The sequence below is a fragment of the Sturnira hondurensis genome, unplaced genomic scaffold (assembly GCF_014824575.4).
Source record: "Sturnira hondurensis isolate 20B ecotype Veracruz unplaced genomic scaffold, ASM1482457v3 Scaffold0000022, whole genome shotgun sequence".
Classification (NCBI taxonomy): domain Eukaryota; kingdom Metazoa; phylum Chordata; class Mammalia; order Chiroptera; family Phyllostomidae; genus Sturnira; species Sturnira hondurensis.
The window spans coordinates 2,270,897-2,276,966 of record NW_028072653.1 but is presented as its reverse complement, the minus strand read 5'-3'; the positions used below and the strand labels follow the sequence as shown (position 1 = coordinate 2,276,966).

At 44.5% G+C, this 6,070-nt stretch overlaps 1 protein-coding gene across 1 annotated transcript in view; it reads left to right on the top strand.

The window, feature by feature from the left end:
• The first annotated feature begins 1,543 nt into the window (after positions 1-1,543).
• Positions 1,544-6,070, top strand: part of ATP10B (ATPase phospholipid transporting 10B (putative)) — a 145,007-nt gene continuing 140,480 nt past the window's right edge. The window contains exon 1 of the mRNA XM_037032259.1: positions 1,544-1,600. The gene's annotated coding sequence lies outside the window, so the exon portion shown is untranslated. The remainder of the gene's footprint in view (positions 1,601-6,070) is intronic.

Below are 6,070 nucleotides of genomic sequence, written 5' to 3'. Positions count from 1 at the left end.
AATAAAATCATTCCGTGGTGCCACTGTGATTTTCTTTCTGGAGAGTGGGGAGGCTGGGGTGGGAAGCTGGCTAGAGACAAGATGCTTCCAGGCACAGCCACTGGAAGGGGAGGTGGTATCTCACCCAAGTCGGCCCCTAACATGTGGTAGGAAAGGTAGAACGGGGTTGAAATGGGTCTGCTCACAGCAGCGGGGCAGGGGGCAGAAATGAGTCAAGGAGACCCGACAGGGATTGTGGTCATGGAAGTAAACGTGTCCAAAGGACTCAGACAGCATTCAGCTTCAACCCGTGTCACCCTGAGGGAGCGCACACAGTGTAAACAGGCCTTCTGATTTATTTCTAAGTGGAGCTTGAAATCGAAGTTTTTATGTAACATTTTTTTGATGTAACTCAGTTTTTTTTAATGTCAGTCAAACAAAGCACCCAGAGGAGGAGGATTGGGCTGTGAGCTTCCCCTTTGTGGCCTCTGCCCAGTGACTCTCACTTCAGGTGGACCAGGCACTGCGCGCAGGTCAGGCAGCGGCTGGGTGGGGAGATGTTTGTGGTTAGTTCAGTCACAGACCAGCAGACAGGGCTGGCACGGAGATGACAGGGTCAAGAAGACAGACTGAGGAAGCGGAGGTCAACTGTGCCCTAAAGCAGCAGTCCCATGGGGAGAGAGGGCTTCCCCCAGAGCCCAGCTGCAGCCTAGACAGATCCTTCAGGGAGAAGGTTCTCTGTGCAAATCCAACGCACCTGTTGTGGCCTTCTATTGTGTGTGTGTGGGGGGGGGGGAGTAGGGGTGGGAGTGAATGCATGCATGAGCACACACACACATGTAACCATCTTTACTTTGCTAAAATAATAGAGATGAACTATTATCTCCCTTGGTAGCCCTGGGGAAGACTTCTCCATTTTCTCCAAAGCAGAAAGTTCAAGTCTGTATGTCAACTGTTTCTATTGTACTGTAATGAATGACTGAATGAGTAGGCTAGAGACTGCAGTGGAAAGAGCCCTTGAATGGAAGTCTTGACCTCCCTCTCCATCTTTACCTTTCTTTGAGTCTCCATCTCATACTTTGTAAAGTGAAAGCCCTGTGTTAGCGAGGATTTCGGGTTAGAAGGGACAGAAAACCCAACTGGTTTGAGCAACAAGAATATATGCATTGGTTCACACAACTGGAAAGTGACTTTCATTGGCCTCGATCAGGTCCTAAGCCCATTCTTGAGCCAGATGAAGTGGCCAGGAAGATGAGATGCACTGAGTTGGCTGGGCCAGCACGCCTTCCATAGCGCCATCAGGCACTTAGCTGGAGTCTGTGGGAACATGATGTACATGGCGGAGGGCGGCAGGTCGAGCAGCAGACCTGATTCCCTGGTGGGAATAAGTCGTTCCTGTTCAAACAGCTGCGTGGAAAAATGCTCAGCCTGATCTGTAGAGTTCGTTTAGAGCTGGAACCATCCAGATAAAGAGGAAAAGGCAAAATACATGATTACTGCCTGATGCCAAAAAGAGATGGTGCATTTAGTATTTATTTTCTCTCTCATGTCTTGCAGGCTTGCTTTATCAGGAGGGTTGGAACTGGAAGCACTCGTTTTGATGAAAGCAGGGGTGTGAACAGTGAGTCGCTCTTTCTATTATTCATTGGTTGCAAAATGGACTCCTCTCTGGTGCACCAAGATGGGCTATGTTAAACTACCCTTCCTTCCTTCTACCCATTTAAACAAATATCAGCCAACCTTGTTGGTAAAGCAGATGCCCAAGGATATGAATTAATTCTCTCCTGTGTGTGTTACACACAGATGGAGAGGCAGAGGGGTGGAGGTCGGTGGAGGTACAGACATAGGTGAGGATAGAAATAAAAACAGGGATACACTCGGTCCTCAGAGTAACGCAGGAGCTGTCAAGGTACAGATCACTTCAGATGTGTTCTCGGCTGCAAGTAACAGAAAACACAGACTGATGATGGCCCCAATAATAAGAACGAAAGTTATTAGTTCTCATAGTAATAAGTTCTGCATTAGGAAAGCTCCATGGTTGGTTCATTGAATAGCTCGAAAATATCACCAAAATCTGCGTTCTGACATCTCCAGGGGCTGTCCCTTTGGCCAGAACTCTGGCACATACCCTTGCTTAAATCAGTCCCTGGTGAAGCAGATGGGAACAGCCATGATTGGTCTGAGCCGATCATTCGTCCCTTCCCAGGCTTGGGTTGGGGCCCGCATTCCCTGAGGCACATGGCCACATGGAGGACAGTGAATATCTGAACAAAATTAAAGTCTTGTTAAAAAGGAGAAAGGAAGGATGAATGGTCCTGACAAAGGCCTCATATATATCCTGAGCCACTGGAGGAAAAGCAGGCCCCTCGCCTTGGCTTACCTCCCCGCCACATCATGAATAAAATTGGAGAAATGTTTAGAAATAATTTGACTCTGGATATAAAACCCAAGGCATTACCATAAGCAGACTGCTTCTCCAATTTGCATAATTATAAACTCCCCCTCAAAGAGTAAACATTGCTGCCAACTTTTTAAAAAAACAAACTACAAAGCAGCGTTAAATATGCCTTGCTAATTTGACTTTTTAATTTTCCTGGGATCATCGCAGAGATGCGCACAACTCTATAGATCCTGACTGCTTAATAAAACCTTCCACCTGTCTGAAAAGAAATCAAAAGAAAAGAAAAGCTGAAACCCAGGCTTTTTTAAGCCAAAGCATTTGGGTCAATGCCTGGAAATTAGCAGTAGGAGCTCATTGTATTCAAATGACTCTCAGATTCACTATTCATCGTGCGCTGACTCCCGTCATTCAGGTATCGGCCGTTACTTTGTGCAGCAGGAGGAAAATAACATTTTTCTCAGATGTCTCCATTCAGTTTTGAGAGTCATCTGTGAGCTCCCCGTGGTCTTAGAGTTGAATATTTATGGGAAGTGATCAGAGTGCCCCAAATCTCTCTCTCATTGATCTACTTAAAATGTCCACACCACTCCCTGACTTGGGCCCCAAAGGTCTCAGCTACAGCAGAAATACGCTACCGGCTAATGTGGACCATCTCCATTCAGTGCAGCTTGACTTTATTGTCAGCCCCAGTGAGGACCGAGACACGGGATAATGATGTGTAAATACATAGAAATCCTTCTGGAGCTCTATTACTAATTTTATGTACATATATCATTTTATATATTGTATATGCACAATAGAGATTGTACATATGTGTGTAAACTCAACACATGTGTATGCAATGTTACATGAATTGGATTCCTTTTTATACAAGCTATTCTCTCACCTGCTTTTTAAACCCAGCAATAGGTTACAGATATTGTGCATTTGCAGTGTGTGTGTGTTTATATATGTGCCATTTTTTAAATTTTCTTTAACTTTATTCATTTATCTCTAGAGGGGAGGGGAAGGAGAGAAGGAGAGAAATATCAATGTATGGCTGCCTCTTGTGCGTCCCCTGCTGGGAACTGGCCTGCAACCCAGGCATGTGCCCTGACTGGGAATTGAACTGTCATCGTCTGGTTCACAGGCCCACGCTCAATCCACTGAGCTACACCAGCCAGGGCTATATGTACCATTTTTTACCACTGATTAATATTACGTATTAGGAATGAATGGGCATTTATTGACTCAATTCTCTATTGAAAGATATGTCATTACTAGTTTCTATTATTACTATTTTAAAGTATACCAATCATCCTTGTGCACAGAGATTTTCCTCCACACATAAGGTTCTCTCTTGAGCCAAGTTCCTCCGAGGGTGATCTCTGGGGCAGTGAGAGGTCAGCTGGCTGTGTCACAGAGAACTAGAATCTTGACACTGCCCTTGGGCTACCAGAGCACCTTCTGGAGACTCTGGCTACGCCTGCAATGCCTTGAGCTTCTGCAGAAGGGAGAGGTTAAGTGATGGGAGGAGGAAAATTGGAACAAAGTGCACCTGCTGTGAACTTCGCCGTTGCTGCTGTTATATCCTGCGTAATGATGGACCAAAAAAAGAGAATTACTCTTATCACAAGCAATCATTTATTTTTGTGTTCATTTGNACAGAGAACTAGAATCTTGACACTGCCCTTGGGCTACCAGAGCACCTTCTGGAGACTCTGGCTACGCCTGCAATGCCTTGAGCTTCTGCAGAAGGGAGAGGTTAAGTGATGGGAGGAGGAAAATTGGAACAAAGTGCACCTGCTGTGAACTTCGCCGTTGCTGCTGTTATATCCTGCATAATGATGGACCAAAAAAAGAGAATTACTCTTTTTTTGGTCCAAGCAATCATTTATTTTTGTGTTCATTTATCACAAGCAATCATTTATTTTTGTGTTCATTTGAGTAATGTCTGTCTGTGCTAGACTGTAAATACCCTATGGGTAGGAGCCAGGTCTGGCTTCCCATTGTTCACTGATGTACAGCAGATGCCCTGCATATTTACGTTACTGTGTGAATGTATTTTGGGGGGTGAGTGAGTGAATTATAATAGAAAATGCTGCGTGATGGAAAGGGAGTTGGAAGGAAGTTCCTAAAGAGTGAAATGTCTACAGAATCTATTTTCTTCTAATCCTCTCACCCAGTACCAGTTGTGTCTATGATACTGTTTTGCCCGCAACAGTGGGAGTAGAGAGGCTGATGTATCCACTGTTTAAGGGCACTAGCAGATTCTTCTGTCTCAGGGAGTACTCTATAAGGAGCGGGTATTGTAAACGGCCACCCATCCCTGTCAGTCCAGAGTTCATCTTTAACATAATTCACTCAACCCCTGATGGTAGGGTCAAACTATTTTTATGACCAGTATTTGATTAACTTTTACCTTTAACTTCTTTTCCTAAACAAGATAAGCTGCTTTGAGATTATGGAAAATCACAGAAGGGACAAACTTGGAGGTGTGACTTCATACTAAATTCTGTCGCAAAATGAATGGGTTCTGTAATGTTGGGCCAGTTTGATTTGCTCCAAAACACACTGGAAGGATGAGACTGTTTTTCTCTTTCTATAAAACACAAAGTTGCCTTTTTTTATTTCCAAAAATGTTTCCTGTTCTATCATGCAGGGTTTTACCTAATTTTCTCACATTCTGTCATCCTTCCCAGGGCAGTGAGGGCCGTTGCCATGCTCCCTGCCCCACGGAGCCTGTCTGCATGTTGGTGGTCAGCCAAAGAGCTGGCTGGACAGAGACTCCCTACACCCATCAGCCACTGACCATTCCATTGGCTCCTGGACGTAGAGTCGTGATGACCCTAGAAATCCACAAACCATCTCTAAGGAGAAGAAAGGTTGCTACTGGGCTAACTGATTGACATCACCTGGCAGTTCCTTAGGAATGCACATTTTCTCACAACCCTTGGGTGTCTGGTTCACACACACACCTAAAGGACAACCCCTTGGGTTATTCTCACTGTCATCTGGTTTCCAAAATATCTCCTTGCTTTAACCAACAAAAGGAAGCTCACGTGAAATAGAGGATAACTACACACACATTGTGTCAGTAGCTTACAGTATTATCATCATGGGCGGAGAAAATCTTCCAGGCTAATTTGAAGGATATTTTCTCTGTTTACAAACAACCATTTACTCCTTAGAGCATTTTATCATTTCCAAAGCAGTTTTCCCTCAATTCCTTCATTTGTTCAAAATGGCAGGCCAACCGTGAGGCCAAACCATGGTAAACATGAGGGTGAGGATAAGGGGAGCTTTGGTGCTCCCAGCGCCCCCACTTCTGGGCTTGCCTCCCCTGTTCTCTGAAGGTTTCCAGCGCTCTTACACTCTCTGTCTTACCTCAAGCAAAATTTACTATTCGGACTACACACAATGCCAGCCATTCATATGTTATATACTTTTACAGATTTATTCTAATAATTTTTCATCATACCTCTCATGATGAAAGTCTTCGTCTCCCATTAAAAGAACATTGCACAAGAGAAACAGTGAAGCGTTAAGAGGTATTGACAGATTTGGCATATAAGTTCTATCTGTGCAATTGATGACTTCCTGGAGTTCTGTGTTAGGAAGGATTCTGAGCCTGCATCTGGGCTCACCAGGAAAAAAGTGTTTGTGATTAACCAGCGATGTCTGCTGTTGGCATGGAATAAAGATGGAGAA